This window comes from Notamacropus eugenii, chromosome 4 (genome assembly GCF_028372415.1).
Source record: "Notamacropus eugenii isolate mMacEug1 chromosome 4, mMacEug1.pri_v2, whole genome shotgun sequence".
Lineage (NCBI taxonomy): Eukaryota > Metazoa > Chordata > Mammalia > Diprotodontia > Macropodidae > Notamacropus > Notamacropus eugenii.
The window spans coordinates 118,232,743-118,252,539 of NC_092875.1; the positions used below are offsets into that span (position 1 = coordinate 118,232,743).

Consider the following 19,797-nt stretch of genomic DNA (forward strand, 5'->3'; position numbering starts at 1 on the left):
AGTTGTTGTGTAAGATGAATGAAGTCCATCATTAAATTCACTATTTTAAAAGGTTAGAAGGCACTTTGCAACAATTTGCCAAATCATGGGGATGATCACACTTCACAGACTATAAGACTAATCTAAAGATCTTATCTAAGGCTGGGCATGATGGTGCACACCTATAGGCCCTGCTACTGGAACCAAGGCTGGTGGATGGATTGAGCTTGAGAGTTCTGAGCAACAGTAGGGATAAAGCCAATTGGGAAACCACTAAGTCTGGAGCCAATATGATGGACCTCCTGGAAATGAAGGACTTCTAAGCTACCTAAAGAGGACATCAAAGCTACCATGCTGATTAGCAGTGGGATTGGGCTCTTGAGAGGCTGCTGCATTTATAACCTGAGCAAGATAGGAAGACCAAGTCTTCAACAACAAAAAGATCCTATCCAAGGAAACTAATCTGTGAAAAAACACTAAAACCAGTGGTGAGTATGCTCCATGGGATACCCCCTCTCCCCACTCCCTCACACACAAATATAAAACATCAATTTCATGGACTGCCTCATTAAAATGTCATAAGAAGATAAGAAATACTCGGAATCATGTCTCTTCCCTAGTCTTTAAGGACCATTTTTCAGGAGCTCAGGGGATAAGGGGAACAACAGTGCCATTCTCCAATTTGCTCCCTGCTTAAATCCTCTCTTTATTGCTACCCCTGAGCTGACAAAAAGCCATCTCTCTAGCTTGGCCCTCACTGAGCCCCTCTCATCCATGTATCCATTACCTTATGTTAACATTCACATTCAGTCTGCAGTAGCTTGGCTCCAAATTTAGGAAGAATGAGACAAGATAAAATATACAATCACTAGCACCGCAAGTGTTTCTAACTTGGCTTTTTAGGATTAGTGTTCGCTGCTACTCATGGAGGTAGTAGGTAAAAGGTAACTATTCATTAAGTGATCCAAATCTCATGTCTGAACGTTCAGTCTTTCTATATTGGACAGCTTCTTCCTCCAACTTATCCATTATATAATGGGCACAGAGTTTCTGCCAAATCCACCTGGCTTTGTCAGCATGCCATCTAGCATTTTGTGTCCTGACTATATGGAAGCTCAGCCACTAACGGTTAGTGAAGTCTCCAAAACATTTCCTTTTAATGGCCCTTCATGGACCATTCATTCCTGAATCAACCTAAATTCTTTTTGAAACTATACTTTCAAAAGACAGTGTGCTGTGGTAAAAAGAATGCTGGGTATAGAATCTGCACTTTGCCACCTCTGGAATTTTGACCAGATCGTTTCATTGGTTTCTCCTCATCTGTAGAAGGGAATTCATTATGAAGACTTTTATGATCCTTCTCTGCAGGGATGTTATGGGATTTACTCCATTTGGACAATTATATTAATTTGTCTTTAAACATGAGCTATAATTATTATTATTCTTGGCCTGTTCTATCTCTTTGGTTCTGGATCAGACGTATGATTTCATTGGTGTGGGGACTATCTACTAATGCAGGTTGGGACCTGCTCTATAACTTATACTCTTAGAGATTTGTGAAATGACATGCCTGGGAATCACACAGTATTTGACAGAATCAGTATTGGAATCAGTGTCTTTCCTGACTCCAAGGTCAACTTTATCCTCTATGTCAAACTGCTTCTGATGTCTGAGGCAACTAGGTGGTGCAGTGGATAGAGCACCTTGCCTGGAATCAGGAACACCTGAATTCACATCTGGTCTCAGACACTTACTGGGCAAGTCATTGACTATTTGCCTCAATCTCCCTAGACTGTCAAATGTGTTTAAATAACAACATCTCTCTCTCTCAGTGCTTCAGTGAGGAGAAAAGAAGTAATATTTGTAAAGCTCTTAGCATAATGACTGAAAAATAGTAGGTGTTTAAGCATGCCTTTTTTCTTCCTGCCTTTTAGCATAACAAATTTCATAAGAATACTGTTACTTTATAAAGTGGTATATCTTTTCATACAAAGGATTGTAGATTTCCTTAGTATGAGGAATTCCTTTCCTTGTGGACACCCCTCCACCATCACAAATCACAACCCTCTATGACTTTTTAAATTGGCCCTGGAGAATTGACTAAAGAACATAGAAGTAAAATTACTGATTAAGGTCATACAACCAGTATGTGTGAGAAGCAAGATTTGAATCTGGAACTGAACTTGACATCTTATCCACTAAGTTAATATAACTGGGTTTTTCCCCTAAGAGGGAGAATTTTGTGTTTGTGCATATACAGAAAAAGATGCAAGTGGATAGGTGGAGAGAATACCAAGTCCAATGTGACTCTGAGTACCTGTGTAGGGTGAAGAGTTGGTACTAGAGCTTCAGGAGAGAAATAGACATGTGTGGTTCCAAGCACTTTTGGGAAGAGACATATGGAAAAACTTTGGAGGTTTTAGACACATAGGGGAAGCTGGTAGCTCAAAATGTCCTTTATTTCTAACTTATCTCCTTAGAGACTTTCCCTTGGGTGAAATTGGACCTTCTCTTTTATTTGAACTGAGATTTTATCTCACAGAAGAGCTAATTTACCTGTATATTTTCTGGTGAGTCCTAATCTACACATGCCAATTTCAATTTGCCATGTTGTTTGCATAAAGGAGTTTACTCTGTATTAACTGCTTCTGATAGTCATTTACATAATCAGAGGCTGATGAGAAGAAGTTAAGCTGGCAAGTGGACATTAAAGGTTGGAGAACAGGGAAGAAGCTTTTGTTCTGAATCTACTGTACCCCTAGAACAGCATTATTTAAGGGAAACAGATGGATATAATTCTAGTCCTATATCCCTTTTGGTGATACGTGAAAGAAGGAGCAAACACCCTGATATGGCTCTTCTTCTCCCCTCCAAGTAGAAATAAAATATTCCCTAAGTAGGAGGTTGGTCAAGACAATTCCAACAAACTCATGATGTAAAATTATTCCCATCCCGAGAGAGAACTGATGGAGTCTGAATGCAGATTGAAGAACACTAGTTTCACTTTGGTTTTTTTTTTTCATTCTTTTTCTTTTGGTTCTATTTCTTTTTTTATAACATGACTAATGTTGAATACTGTTTCGTGTTTGCACATATATAACCTATATATCAGATTGTTTGCTATCTTGGGGAAAGAGGAAGAAAGGGAGGAAAAGAGAAAAATTTGGAACTCAAAATCTTATAAAAAATGAATCTTGAAAATTGTCTTTACACCTAATTGAGGGAAAATACTATTCACATTTTTAAAAAAAGAAAGAGGTTTACCAGATTCCAAAAATACCTAATTATGCCACCAAAAAGCCTTATTTAGACAACCCATGTAGATATATATGTATGTGTGTGTGCGTGTGTGTATATCTCTGACATAGATACCCACATCTTAAAACAGAATGCCTCAGCTTCCTATTTATCCTAAAACTGTCTTTCTCAATCTTCCGAGGGTGGCCCAGACAGGATTTGATGACTGTCTTTGTACATTCAATTTATGTACTTATATGGTTTTCTTGTGTCCCAATTACCTTATCCCTTTACAGGAATTTTAAACATGAGGACAATAAAATAATCTCACAAAAATTTAATTCTGTAAACACTCCATTTTTGGTTCCTGTGAGTTTTTTTCCTGGGTATCTGAATAGACAGAAAAGTTCTAATCTTTCTAGTTTGACTAAAAATAGTCAGAACATCTCTGTGTATTCTGCCTGCTCAGCAAGTTACATTAAGGAACTGGAGGATTGTGAAAGGTGATCTTTATTCTAAACAGAGGCCAGATGTCCTTTTGTACTCTGTGGTGACTTGCAGAAGATGCAGAGGAGGCCTGAGTGTATACTGGGTCATCTTGGGAACTTCCTGCCTGGGCCCAAGGGTTGAAATATAGAAGGGGAACCCAGTTGGCATACAGTTTTTCACAAGGCCTTGCATTCAATCAATTCAAAAGTATTTTTTGAGTACTTATTATATGCCAGGAACTGAGCTAAATGCTGAGGATACAAAGCACCCCCAAGGTGCTTACATTCCAATGGGGAAGAGCCCATTTCTATAAACAGTTAAATAGAAGATACATAGAGGGTAGACAGAAGGTAACTGCAAAGAGGAAGGTTCTAGCAGCTGGGAAAAGTTGGAAAAACCTCCTGAAGAAGGTTGTGCTTGTTCTCAGTCTTAAAGAAAGAAGGGATTGAAAGAGATAGCGAGAAGCAAAAGAGAATTATAGGCAAGGAGACTGAAAGAAAGGCCCTGCAAAGGTACAGAGTAGAGGGATAGAAGATCCTGTAAGAGGAATACTAAGTAGACACTAATGCCTGACATAAAGCATAAGAAGACTGGAAAAGTAGAAGGGGTCCAGTCTGTGAAGAATTTAAAGTTCAGACAGAAATCTTTATACACAATCCTGGAGGTAATAACGATCTGCTGGAGTTTGCAGAGTTTGTCTCAATTTCCTTTCGTGGTCAAATGTGTTTAATAAAAGCATTTCTCTCCCAGGGCTGTTGGGAAGATCAAGGAGATAACAGTACAATGCCTGACACATAGTAGGTGCTTAATAATGCCTACTTTGGCAGCACACTTGTGTGAAAGATACATTTGAATAGAGAAATACTTGAGGTAAGGATACCAATTGGAAGGTTATTGAAATAGTCCAGACAAGAGACGATGAGAGTCCCAAACTAACGGTGGTTTTGTGAATAGAAAGAAAGGGATGTATACAAGGAATGATGGGAAGGTAGATATAACAAGATTTAGCAAATGATTCGATACATGAAAAGTCAAGGATGATACCACAGTTGCCAACTTGGGTGATTGGGAGGGTGGTGGTACATTTAATAGTAATATAGAAGTTTGAAAGAGGGGAAGGTTTGGGGAGGAAGAAAATGAATTTTTTTCTGCTGTGTGGAATTTGAGAAGCCTATGAGACATTCAGCTCAAAATTTTTGATAGGTAGTTTGTGTTATGGGAATACAGTTGAGGACAAAACCTAGGAGTCAATATAGATATAGAGATATAGATTTATTATCATCTGCGTAGTCATTGAATCCATGACATCCGATGAGATCACCAAGTAAAATAGTATAGAGAAAAGAGAAGAGGGCCAAAGACAGAAAAACATGGGGTCAGTCATTGTTAAGGAGAATGACCTGTTGAAGATCCAGCGAAGGAGGCTAAGGAACACTCAGACCAGGAGATAGAGAACCAAGAGAGAGATTTTTCCATGAGTGAAGAAAGATATTTTTCTCTTCTCTTGTGAAGTTTTCTGCCATGTTTTGGAATGGCAGACCAGGGATGATACTAGGTACTCAGATACTATCATCCTTCAGAGTCCACATCCAGACAACAGTCGTACGTCCAGTGATGGTATTGGGCTATGTAACTTATATCAGTGACATCCAGGGAAAGTCAAAAAGTCCATGAAACACAATTTTCTTCTACTTTATGAGATAGTGAGGCAGCTAGGTGGTATAGTGGATACAGCAACAGGCCTGGAGTCTGGAAGACCTGACTCCTCACACACTTACTACCTGTGTGACCCTGGGCAAGTCTCTTAACTCTGTTTGCCTCACTTTGTAAACTGAGCTGTAAAATGTAAACCCCTCTGTAAAAATAAGCTGGAGCAGGAAATGCCAAGAAAACCCTAAATGGAGTCACGAAGAGTTGGACATGGCCAAAAAACAACTAAACAGCAATAAAAAAAATAATGAGATGGTGAGTTTCTGTCATGAAGTGCTCATGCAGAATTTGGAGGACAAGCACTGTAAAATTACAGCATCTTTTTTTGGGAGAGATTTCAGGGGTCATCTAGTCTGATGCAGACCTAAAGAAGAATCCCTTCTAAAGTATACTGAAAAGTGAACCTCTGGCTCTAGCTACAAAATTTCTACTGAGAGGGAAACCAACCTACCTCCCAAGGCTTTCCGTTCCACTTTGAAATAGGTTGAGATGTTAGGAACTTCTTCCTGAAAGCCTAAATTTACCTCTTTGCAATATCCACTCTCCACTCCTAATTCTGGGATCAAGTAAAACAAATCTCTTGTAAATGAGAACCTTCCCAACGCTTGAAGATAGCAGCCATATCTTCTCCTAAGTCATCTTCCTTGAGTTAAATAATGCCCTGTCCTTCAGTCAATTCTCACACAGAATAATCTTCAGTCTTTCAATAGCACCTCCAAGAAGCTGTAGCATACACAGTGGCCATGCCCTGGGAAAACCATCTCAGCAGGTTATGGGTAACTGACAGGCCTCAAACCCATCAGTGAGTTAGGGGGATGTCTACCCCATGCATATGAAGACTTTTCACTAGTGGACTGGGCGGGATGAGAGCAATTTGCTCCAACAGCCATGAAGGCAACTGAAGCAGATGCTGTAGACCAAGGTCAGACATGGAAGTTGCCAAGGTCATTCACTGCATCCTGGTCCATCACCAATTGTTCTGACTTTTGTCTTGCCACTAGACTCTGATGACTCTGGAAGAGAGAGTGAGGTTAATGACTGTGCAACTCTGCCTCACTTAAATCTAATTCCTGCATGAAATAAGAGGACAATGTTATATCATTGGTCCCCTTCAAAAACAGAGGGCAAACCACAATCCTTAATGGCTTTGATAAATAAAGTGTGGCATCTTAAAATGCACACAATACTCCAGATGTGCTCTGACCAGAGCAGATTAGTATGAGACTATTGCGTGCTTTGGCCTGGGTGTTATGCCTTTTTGACTCAAAAAAAGAATTACTGAGGTCTTTTGTTTAAGCATCTCAGTCATTTCTAGAGATGTTCCACCTCACCACCCCCTCCAAATTATACCTCTCTTCAAACTAAAATCTCCAAATCTTTTTCAACAAAACTTCCATATAGCCATATCTTTCCTATCTTATCCCTATAGTGTTGAATTTTGAACCTTTGCATAAAACTTTACATTTATCCCCACTAGATTTCATCTTCTTAAATTTGGCCCAGTGTTCTCTCCTGTCATGATCTTTTTGGATCTTGACTCTACTATCCAGCATGGGAGTTCTCCTCCCCAGCTTTGGGTCATCTGCAAATGTTATGAGTATGTCATCTATGCCTTTATCTAAGCCATTCATAAAAAATGTGAAATAGCGTGAGAGATTCTGTCAAGTGCTTGACTGAAAAGTAGGCAAACTGTATCTACAAAATTCCCCTTGTCTACCACTATATTTAAAAAGGTTGTTCAGCACAGTTTTTCTCCCCATTTCCCAATAGTGTCACTGCTTCTCTGAAAGTCTCCAACATGCCTCCAAATTGAATACCTTCCCTTGGTCTTTACCCATCGAATTATAAGGTCTTTGAGGGCAGGGACTGTCATTTATTTTATTTTATTTTTTGGTATTTGTATCCCCACTGCTTAGCATAGTACCTGGCATATATTGGGCACTTAACAAATGTTTATTGACTGGCAATCTAGTAACACTTTTAAGAAATGTAAATGAGGTTATTCTGACATGACTCATTCTTGATGAAGCCATGCTAGCTCTTTGTGGGCACTGCTTCCTTTTCCAATTGTATTCCTGTAATGTTAAAGTAAAGTTAATGATGAGTGGATCCATTAATAGGTCTCAATACGTTTTGTTAATTTCTGTTGAGGCACTAGGTCAGAGGGTCCTTCCCTTCAGCTCTGAAAAGTGTATAAATACTCTGAAGTGAGGTTTTACTTTGGGGTTTACTCATTGGAATGTTTGTTTGGCCAGACTAGACTCTGGGTAGCTGCTAAGGAGCCTCTGGCTTTGAAAACTCAGATGTTGGTGCTTTTCTTTCTGGTAACTATGTATGTATGTGATAGTCAGACTGTCTGTTGATCTGTAATGTATGTATTGCTTATGGTTAGACAGTTGGAAGCCCTGTCTGTTGATCTTTATTTCTCTGCATTTTCTCTGAAGTTCAGGGTGCTGACTTTTTCCCCTAAACTAAGTGAATGATATATGTGCTTGATTAAAGTAGATTGTTAACCCCTCAAAAATTGCTTTCCTTTTAGAAAACTGTACAGCAGGCCCGCCTATGTATGCCGGGGTTCTTCTGTTACAATTCCTTAACCATTCCCTAAATAATCTTCTCTATTAAGCTATTCATTGGAACATATTTAAGAAAGAATTCACATATCAAACAGAAAACTGAACTAAATCTCTGAAATCTATTCTACCTCTGAGGTTCCATGAATTTATGCCCTTAGAGTTACTTTGACCCATGACAAGGTCTACCTTATATATTCTCTTCCTCAACCCACACCCTGGTAGAGGAACTACAGTCAAAAGGGCAAAAGGCCCCCATGCCAGAGATAGAATAAATATGGATGATTCAGAAACTTACACACAAAAAAAATCATGAAGTCCCACACAGAGCTGGGACTGATAAATATCTGAACAGTCCTCCCCTACACAGCATTTATGTATAAATTCATCTCTTCTAGGCTTGAAGACCTCTGAGAATGGAGATCATGCTATCTCTGAGACATTCCATCCTACTTTTGGAGAACTCTAATTATTAGAACCCTTTTCCTTACACCAAACCTAAATCTCCCTCTCTGAAAACTCCAAGCGTTGCTCCTAGTTCTACCTTCTGGGGCAAGGAAATTTAAGTTACATTTCTTCAGCATGGCAGCAGGCCTTCAAATATCTGATGAGAGTTGCTCTCTCATCCCCAACATTGCTCTTCACCTAGGCTACATGGTCTGCCAGTCCTCTCATTCCAGTTTAAGACTGATTCTTTTATGAAGGCAAACTAGGCCATCTTTTGCCTCAGTTCTTACCTAGCCTTTAACTACTGAATGGGGGTTGCCTCAGACAAACTGAGACCTAAATCTTAGCTTAAAAAGGCCTTTTCCTACTACATCTAGGGCCATCACCAGTCATCCTGACCTATGTCTCTCAAAGAATGACTCTCAAAGAAAGATTGAAGCTGATGATTTTGCATAGCTCTCCCTCACTTAAATCTAATTCACTTACAAGTCATCACCCTCCTGATGTCATTGGGCCTCTGCAAGAACAAAGGATGGACAACAACAATATCAATATCTTTCCTTTGAGGGAGGCAGAATGGAATAGGGGAGAGGGATCTGATTCGTGGTCAGAGGACTGGAGAGTGAATGTGGGCTCTACTACTATTACTCGTGTGACCTTGGACAAGTCAATAATTCTCTGACCTTCTGTTTCTTTATTTATAAAATGAAGGTTTTGGACCAAAAGACCTCTAAAGTACCTTCCAATTTTAAACTATATATTAAGAAATGGGCAAAATTGTTTTTAAATCTTTCTTCTCCTATATGCAAGCTTTGGGCAAAGCATGAAATCTGAGAACAGCAAAAGAGTTCTATCCCTCCACCTAGTAGAGAGAGAGAGAGAGAGAGAGAGAAAGAGAGAGAGAGAGAGAGGGAGGGAGGGAGAGAGAGAGAAAGACAGTAAGAAAGAAAGAGAGAAAGAAAGAAAGAGAGAGAAAGAAAGAAAGAAAGAAAGAAAGAAAGGAAGGAAGGAAGGAAGGAAGGAAGGAAGGAAGGAAGGAAGGAAGGAAGGAAGGAAGGAAGGAAGGAAGAAAGGAAGGAAGAAAGGAAGGAAGAAAGAAAGCTTTCATCACCCACCAGTGAAAACAATACAATGAAAAAATATTGGCGGACTCAGGAAGGGAAGATGAAGGCCAATAGACAAGGAATCCCCTTGCCACCAAGTATAGCCATGCCTTTCCAGGATTTTGTCCTTAAATTCACAACCTAATAAACTAGCCTTAAATAACTCTTCTAAAATGAACTGTTGGTTTCCCTGATTGCCACATAGATGAGACAGATAAGAAAGAGAAGTAGCAATGTTATTTTGAGGAACCACTCAGAAAATCTACTTTAGTGCATCTCCTGCCTTCTCCTGACCTTCCTAGTGAGTCTATGAACATTCATAGAAGTTTAAGTGGACTTTCCTTAAAGCCAATTTAATTATGAACATCTGGATTTACAGAGGAGAGGGATTTGGATTTGGGTATTGCTTCACAATTTTTAACTTTACAAAGGGATTCACAGGAGGAATCTTTTCAACAAACTCCCCTAATGAGTGAATTTAATATGGAATTTCATTTTCAAAACTGCAGTGACTACTCCAACTCACAGAAACTGGGGACTCCTCAGGACTGGGAGGCTGAAACATAGAGAGTGAGCTGATGTTCAGCATGGGGGGTGATGAGCAGCCGAAGCAGAAACTGATTGATTATACTTGTATATCTTCCAGTTCTGGGGAGTGAGAAAACAAAGAGCCTAGAATATGGGTAGTTTGTTATAAGCCTATGTGACCAACTGAATTTAATGGCAAGATAGCACTATGAGCAGGTTACTTGGTGAGGGTCAACAAAGTGTTAGAAGACAGGCCAGTAGGACCTAGATGATACATGAACCTCAGTGTCCCTGGTGTTTGATTCCGGGTTTTCTCCTAGTCTGTCATCTATAAAGTGAAGGAGGTGTGTGTGTGTTGGGGGGGTGTTCACAGAGACCTTCATCCTAGGTCCATGGCTAGTGATATTTTAATACACATATATAGCATATGCCATTCGGGAAGTAAGTAATAAGGAGAGCTGTTGTCACATTCAATCTAGCATTGCCTAACTGAAGTGTACCAGCTGAGCTTGCACCCACTTTTCTTTCCCTAGGAAAGGGTGATTGAGGAGTACTAATAAAACATGGCATCTATTATTCAGGAACACATCCATGGTATAAAGCAAGGTATAACAATAAAGGAATGGGAGAGAAAATACGGGGAAATAGGTTGGAAGAGACACTGAAAGCTAATCTAAAAATATGAGTCTCTCTAGCAATATTCCCCACCATGGATGATTCTAGATGACAAGACTTATAGAGATCATCCACTATCAAAGAAATGTCAGCATTAAAAGGCTCACAACGTTGTTTTTGCTCAACTTTAATCTGAAAAAACCACCTTTGAAATCATTTGAATACCCAGAACAAGAATTTCTTCTAGGTGGTGGGCCTGGAGTTAGGAAAACCTGAGTTCAATTCCAGCCTCAGTCTCTTACTAGAGGTCTGACCATTGGTAAGTCACTTTACGTCTGTCTGGAAAGGGAAATTTAGTCAATTTCCTTGACTAAAAAATGTAGATGATAGCACTTGGATCCGATTGTTATTACAAAGATTAGATGAGACAACACTTACAAAGGGCTTAGCACATAGTAAGTATTACATACATGCTAACTATTATTAACAATATTACTAATAATCAAGAGAGACAATAGGTTATAGAAAGAATACTAGATTTAGAATTAAAAGATATGGGTCCAAGTCCTGGAGTTCTGTTACAGGTCACTTCCCCTGACTGAGTTTTCGTTTCTTCAGATATAAAATTGGGGTATTAATAGTTGCAATAAAAACAGGGTGATTTTTTAGGATCAAATGTAAGTGAGCATTTAGTAAACCATAAAGTGTTTTTGAAATGTAAACTATTAATATTATTCAACCCTAATTTGACATTAACCCTGAATTAATACTTTTTGAGCCAAGACACAACCCACTCTGAACTAAACCTGCCTGCTTCTCTCTCCTAGGAAGATAATAATCATTTCCAAGTCATGGGAGCAACAAGATGGAGGACCAGATACTTCCTCTGATCCCCACAACCTCTCAAACCTCCCCAAAACAAGAAGTATGTGCCAAAGATAAAGCAACATCAAGTGTCTCCATGGTCTAGGACATTTAGAATCTAAAGCTGACACTCACTGACCCTGAGCCCGCTCAGCACCCCTCCCCCCACTGTATATACTACTAGCAACAGTCTATACTAGCAGACCCTAAGATTTGTGACAAAATTCAACCACACTCGCCAGTCATCCCTCCATATTTCAAGTGTTATGGAGACCCTGGCTTCAGGCTGCAGAAATTGGTTCAGGCAGTGAAAGACGGACAACATGGCAAATGGCAGCCCTTTAGGAGCAAAAGCCTGCTGGGGGCTACAACCCTGTAGTACCAACACTGCAAAGTTCTGAACTGCTGTTGTCAGGAAGGATAACTCTGGGGGACCAACTCAAAAGTTCTCTGAATTACTGGTGCTGGGCCAGAGAACTGGGAAATAGAGGAAACAGGACAGTATACCATGGTGGAGTGAGGGTGAGGAGGAACATGGTGCAGTACTGCACCAAACCTGAGGGAAAGAGTGTTGCATCTAGTTCTGATCATCTAAAAGTTACTTGGGGAGGAAACCTAGCCTGGTGAACCATGAATTGCACAGTGTGGGAGGAGGTTGACATGCTTTGAGATCCAGTCCTCAAGGAAACCACCATTAGAGGGGACAGTCAGAAAAGTAATAGAGAGAAATGGGGGCAGGAAGAAACTAAAATTACCAAAGATCTCAAGAAGACAAAAACTCAAAAACCTTGAACATAAGCATATAGGTCAATAGGGAAAACATTAACAACTGAAGGAAATACAACTTCAAGATCTAATATATGAGTTCAGGCATCTATTAATAAATACTGTAAAACATAGGAAAATGATCCAATTCTGGAAGAGAAAGAGGACTCTGTGAAATATGAGGAGAACATGGAACCAACCACAAAATGCTATTCCTGATTTGTTCAAAAAAGAAATAAAAATTATGAAAGCAGAATTTAAGGTTTGCACAGCAAACATAATGGGCAAAACAGAAACTAGAATCTACCATGGCAAGTAATAATTGAAACAAAAAGAGAGAACAATAGATTGAATATGCAAATTAATAGACATGAAAGACAATCTAAAAGAAGAAAATAAAAAATATTATTAAAAGAAAATATGCTTACTAGGCAAGCAAAACATACTTATCTCAAAGAGAAGGTGCATAGAGACAAATTAAGGATCATAGATCTCCCACAAGAATATGACAGGGCAGAAAAATTTTACCTCTATAATGCAGGAAATAATAGAAGAGAAATACCCAGTACTGAAAATAAAATATCAATCAAAATAATTCACAGATCCTCACCAGGGGAAAAAAGCTACAAATTTCAAAATGCATAATTCAAATCAAAACAAAAAGTTCTACAAGAGATCAGGAGAAAGACCTTCAAACATAAAAGAAAAGAAATGCAAGTATCTCAAGACTATTCTGCACCACGAAAAAATGTAGGAGGGAATGGAATAATGTGTTTCAAAGAGAAAAGGTACTCAAGATATAGATCAGAGTAACCTACTCTGCAAAACTGAGCTTAACCATAAATGAAAAAATAGGTGGATGTTCAATAATAAAGAGGTGTTTGAAATCTTTTTATACAGAAAACCAGAACTGAGGAGATAATTTGCTTCTCAAACACCCCAAATAACAGAAATATAGGAGATAATAAATGCAACAGTCAATGACACTACAGAGTGACAATGGGGAGACCAGTAAGAGACTACTTTCTAAATATACAAAGGGAAAAAGGGTGAAGGCAGAAATCTGGTAGAGGTCACAGGGAAGAGTAGGGGTGGGGAGTGGGTAGGGGCATTATGAACAGAACCTAGTGACACCATGTCTATGGGAAAATTTTATGCGATTTTTTTGTGAAACTGTATTACAGCATGGGAGTATACATGAAAGGCATGGAGGGGAGCAGAGGGATAGAGAGAAGAATGTAATATGCCATGGACAAATGAAGGGGAAGGTGACCTTTGTGATCTCAGAAAGAGAAGAGCCTTCAGGGCAGTCAGTGAGAATGGGGAAGGATTATAAAGGGTGAGGGGGAAAGAAGCCTTGCTTTGGTGGTGAAAGGGGGTGAAGAGAGATGGTCTAATAAGGGATTTGAGAACTTTGCACTAGGTGTGGACTGGAGAATTTGGAGTTTCAAAAGTCTACTTATCCTACATTGCAAGTGGGAAAGTTGGAACTCCTAGGATCAACTGATACCTGGGAGAGTTGGACAGCATGGACCCAGGGAAGAAATTTTGAGGCAAATGGGGGAAAAATAAGTAATCAGGAGAATGCATAATTCAGTGATGGGCTGCATAATCAGAGACATGGTGGGAAAAGTGTCCTACCCTGGGTCAGTGTCCACTCCAACACCTGCAATTATTAGCCTTGTTCTGAGAGCGAGGCACTATGGAAAAGAGTAATCCAATCTGTGGGGCAAATTCTACAAGGTAGTGAGAGAAGGTGCCCAGAGGAGGGAAGCTAGAATGCATACCTTGAAAGTTCTGCTTGCATAAGGAATATAGAAAAACAAGAGAGACTAGATAATGACAGGAGTCAGGACTCAGAGAGTAAGGGTGTAGAGTAAACAAAGAGAATGTATAATGAAAAGAGTGAGAACAATCCTTTTGGAAAAGAGTGTACCAAAGGAAATTTTAAAAATTAATAAACAGGACAAAGTAAAGGGGAGGAGAAGGGAGAAATCTATTTGATTAACTGAGAGGAAGAAAAGGGGGAAGGGGGTGGGAAGAATTATATAACCAGATAAAAGCAGGATAGAAAAAGGGACTAGTATGCAATGCCCCAAGGGGAAAGGGGAAGACTGCAATCTTTTCTCTTCAGAGAAGATTTAACCAGCTTTGTGATCACACCCCTGTGTTCTATTCCTCTGTACATGAGGGTACCCATAAAACCACAGAATCTCAGAAGTAAAAGAGATCTGGCCCCTAGAGTCTGGTTTCTTATCCCATTTTCTCTATAAAATTTTTGTTGCTGTTCAGTCATTTTTGAATCATGTTCTGGTTTCCATGACCCCATTTATCATTTTCTTGGCAAAGATACTGCAATGATTTGTCATTTCCTTCTTCAGCTCATTTTACAGATGAGGAAACTGAGGCTAATTCAATTACCCAGGGTCACACAGCTAGTAAGTAACCTGAGGCCAGATTTGAACTAAGGAAGAGGAGTCTTCCTGACTCCAGGCCCAGCACTCTATCCACTCCACCACTTAACTGCCTCTCCATAAAATAGAAATCATAATATTTACATTCCCTCCAACTTCCTCAAAAGTGCTTCCCCCCAAGTACAACTCATTTTGAGAAAAGTATTTTGCACACATTAAAGCCTATAGAAATGCTGTTAATTACTATTAAAGCACCCCTCAGGTGGTCAAAAGTCCAAAACCTCAGGAAGACATTAATCTGGCCTCTTTCTAGTCCTGGTCGGGTTAAGTACCTCTAAAATGTGACAATGACCATGCTTCTGATTCAGACGTGGGGTCTGTGCAGAGAGCTGGCACCACTGTTTCTGCTCATTGGTTAGGAGCTGGCTAAGATGCAGTAGCTTTTGTTCTGTGACATTTGGCAAAAGTGCATAACCTTTTTCCTAACTACTTCATCATAGCAAGCTACTGGAAGGTGCAAATGTGCTTTCCAATTAATGTTTTGAAAAGGACATTAAGTGGAGGTGGAGGTTGCAGAAATATGGTTATGGTTATGAAGGTAATCCCTTCTCCCTGAGAAGTGAAAAAAATTGAGAGGAAGATTACCAAGGGACTAGGGCAAAGTAGAACTTCCAGTTGTCAATATTTGGAAATCGTATACACTTACCTGTGAGTCAGAAAAGCAAGGAGATTTGCCAGTACTCACACAGCTAATATGTGTCAGGGCAGGATCTGAACCCAGTCCTTCCTGACTCTAAGTTCTGTACTCCATCTGCTACAGTATCATACTGCCTCTCTAGAGCCCCTATATTTACAGATAACGATAAATATCTGTATAGTATTTAAAAGCTTACAAAGCACTTACCTAACCATTTACCTTGGAGGTAGGTAGTAATTATTATCATCCTTTTACCTAGATCAAGCTGCTTGTCCAGAGTCAAAGTATGGCAGTACGTAGAACTAGAAGAGACCTTAGAGATCATATAATCCAAATACTTCATTTTACAAGTGAGGAAACTGAGATCTAGAAAAGAGATTTACCCAAAGTCCCACAGGTCAGAAGTATCTGAACTTGGGGTTGGACCAAGGTCTTCTTAGTCAAAATGCAATGCTTCCTCCTGCCCTTCCCCACATACATATTGCCAGGCTATCTCTCAATCATCTAACTTTATAACCTGTCAGTTCAGTCCAAATGGTCATGGAGGTCATGCATGTAGATCACATCATACTAGATGGTCTAGTCTTCAATTATTACAAGGGTTATGATGCAAAGTTTGAGAACTTTGACCTCCATATGCACTGAGTCCTACTGTTCCTGTAGAATTTTCTGCTTTGCAAAATGTTTTCCTCCCAACAGTCCTTTGAAACAGATAACACAAGGATTATTTATTATTCCCCTCTTAGGGGAATAACAAATGAACCTGTGCTTCCATGGAAATGAGGAGCTCCCTAACCTCAACAAGTCAGCACCTTCTGGGCAACTCACAATATTAGAGAGTTGTTCCAAGAGGTTAAGCAACTTGTGGGGGTCAACAGCCAGTAGAGATCACTACTAGGACTTAAACCCACATCTCCCAAAAGTCAAGCCAGCCCTTCCCTGACTAAGCCATTTCTGTCACCCATATTTTACAGACAGGAAAACTGAGGCTAAGAAAGGTAAAAATAGATTGTTTATGATCATGATCATAGAGCTAAGGTCAGAGCACTGAGTAGAGCACAAAGCTTTTGACACCACTAAAGTCAGAACAACAATAGCTACCACTGATAAACAGCTTCAAGGTTTCCAAAGCACTTGATGTAGGCTAACTGATTTGATCCTCACAAGACAGTTATCCCTCCCATATCACAACTTTCCCCATTGTGATTTCAATATATCATAGCTCAGCATAAGAAATTAAATAGGAATTTTGAGGGAGTTTTGAGGAAGTCACAGACAACACACAAAGATCAGCAGATGACCAGAGAAAACATTTAGAAAATCAGAAATGCAATATACATATATATATATAATTGTATAATGTCAACATATTTTGTTTTTTAATACCTTAGTAACATAGACTTTTTCTCTGATACAAAGGGTGGGCCAAAAATCTTTACCTGGATTTTCAAGATCCAGGGGTAACATGTCCCTAACCTCCATAAGGTGGAAGAGATAACTACTCATGTGAGGTAGATACTATTATTATCTTGATTTTATAGGTGAGAAAGGTGGTAGCTTACCCAAGGTCCCAAAGCAATGGAGAGGTTTAGATGAGATTCAGGTTTCGATCTTCCTGACTCCAAGTCTGGTACTTTATTTCCTGTACCACCTAGTTACCCAAGAGCATGATGAAATGACAAAACAACAAAAAAGAGACAGTGTCACCGTTCCCCCATGTGAAATAGTATATGTGGAGACTGCCTGAGAGAGCATCAAAAGCTTCTAACTCCCTCTTGGTCCCCTACTTCCACGATCTCATGTCAATTGCTAAATGTCATTCTATTACATCCTCCAGAGACTCTACTATGACAAAGGGATCACATTTATCAACCATGGCTCAGAGTCTATTTTGTTAGCACTGCTAGTTTACACTCATTTGATTGAGGCATTTTGGGGACTATGGCTGGGGGTAGGAAGAGGAAGCAGAATTCTAGGTTTCACCCTCGTGCTTTACATAACCCCACTGGTCAACTATTGAAAAATGAACCCCCTTAGAACACTGCATTTATGGTGCAATGTTCATGTGCTTCCCTAACCTTCAACTTCTGCTAGGAAGCATTTTTGTAGGGAGTTGTTAGTTTTTGTCTTGTTTTTTGCCTCTTCTGGCTAGTTCCTCATTATTAATTCTTCTTATTCAGCCCTCTGGGATTTAGGTTTATGATAGAGAGTAGCAATTTTATATTTCCTTTCCATTCCAGTTCCCATTGGAAGAGTAAACAGTGTCTCCAAATGTTCAGCCAAGGTCTCTCCAGTAAGAGGGGAAAGGCTAGTCATTAAAGAAATCAAGGTCATGGCTCCATAGACTGACTATAACAGTAACAACCTACCCTGAATCCCATGGTGTAATACCCTGCTTAAGACTGGAACTCTTCCCTCCCCTTGCAATACTTGTTATCAGCCAGGTCCCTGTCTGTACCATGCGTTATGAAGCAACCTGATAAAAATCATCCATATGGTTTGCTAAGAAAAGTAATGTAACAAGATGGGGAAATTTTAGGTGACACATCTTTGAGTTGGCAACATCAATGAATGCCTCCTCACTTCACTTCCATTTGACTAGTGTCTTTTAAGAGTCTGCCTTTTGCAGAAGGCCTTTCCCAGTCCTTTCAGCTGTTAATGACTCCCTATTTCAAATCATCTTCATCTGGATAAATCTTATATTACCTAGTTATCTGTATATTGTCTATTGGCCAACAATAGGTCCTAGCCCAAACCTCTCTTGGTCGTTGTTTGGGTTCTAATTGCTCAGAGTGAGTGTAAATAGCAACTATTTCTCTTTTGGCCAGAAACCCTGAGGATCTCCCCCTCCCAGACTCATTTTTTTTAACTAGGCAAAAGATGTCATTTTTTGCCTCATTTCTTACCTAGCCTTAATGACTGGATGTGCATTCCCTCAGCCAAATTAAGAGCCAGGAAAGACCTTAGCTTAAAAAGGCCAACGTCTCCCACTGCATCCAGGTCCATCTCCCATCATCCTGATTTGCATCTTGCCTCTGAATCCAGATGACTTTGCATAGCCCTCCCTCTCTTAAATCCAATTCACTTGCAAGTCCTGACATCACCTTCCTAATGTCATGGTTCTCTTCTCCAATGAAGGGCAAACAACAAAAACCCCATTAGGATGTATGTTCCTAGAGGGCAGGGACCACATTGTGTCTTTCTTGGTATCCCTGGTACTTAGCATAGTGCCTAGTACATAGTCGGTGGCTAATAAATGCTTATTAACTATGTGCTAGATTCTGAGAATACAACAAAAATAACTCCTGCCCTCAAGGAGTTTACAGGAGGGGAGAGAAGGGAGGGGCAGTGGGCAGGGAATAGAACCCACTCACACAAAAGAGTACAATAGCAGGGTAGATGGAGTGCTTGACTTAGAGTCAGAACAATCTGAGTTAAAATCCAGCCTCAGACACGTTGGAATAATCTGAGTTCAAGTCCAGCCTCAGATACTTATTAATTGATGATGGGCAAATCACATAATGTGATTTGTCAGCCTCGGTTTCCTTATTTATAATGGGAATAATAAGAGCACCTACCTCCCAGAGCTGTTGTGAGGATAAAATTAGATAAAATATAGATAATATAGAAAACATTTGATAATATCAAAGCATTTCACAAACCCTGTTGTTATTATTATCAGACAAAGTCCTCTAGGAAAATTTGAAGGGGTGATTAGAACTAGTAAATTGTGTACCCCCCAAAGGAGAGAACACTAGTGAATTCTTTGACATCTTACTAATAATATTTTTCCTAGAACAGTGTCTTGCACATAATAGGCACTTTTAGCAAAACCAGAACTAGGAATAGGCAAGGCAAGCAGCCACCTAAGATTGATAATCAGAATGCTTTCCATCCTCACCTCTACCTTTTGGCATCTCTGGTCCAAGGGTCATGTTCCACATGAGGTCTTTTCTGGTACCTTTACCAGAAAACAGACAGACCTTCTAATTTGTTATATCTATTTCTTATGTATATTATAATGTATATTATTTTCTCCCTTGTTAGAATGGGACCTCTCTGAGGGCAAGATTTTTTTTCTTTGTTTCCCCAGACCTGGCACATAGTAGCAATTACATGAATATTTGTTGATTGGTTGAATGTGATCTTTTACTAATAATAGTTAGCATTTGCATAACATTTTAAGATTAACAAAACACTTTACAAATATTATCTCATTTAATTCTCACAATAATCCTAGGAGATAGGTTCTATTATTTTCCTCATTTTACAGAGCAGGAGACTAAGGCAAATAAACGTTAAGTGACTTTGCCCAAGGTCACACAGCTAGTAAGTATCTGAGGCCAGATTTGAAGTCTTCCTGATTCCAGGCTAAT

The 19,797-nt window shown here is 39.6% G+C and overlaps 1 long non-coding RNA gene across 1 annotated transcript in view; it reads right to left on the reverse strand.

Annotated features, from left to right (window-relative positions):
• Positions 1 to 18,036, reverse strand: part of LOC140498237 (uncharacterized) — a 72,055-nt gene extending 54,019 nt beyond the window's left edge. The window contains exon 1 of the long non-coding RNA XR_011965032.1: positions 16,984 to 18,036. This is a non-coding gene — a long non-coding RNA (uncharacterized lncRNA). The remainder of the gene's footprint in view (positions 1 to 16,983) is intronic.
• Between the last annotated feature and the right edge of the window lie 1,761 nt (positions 18,037 to 19,797).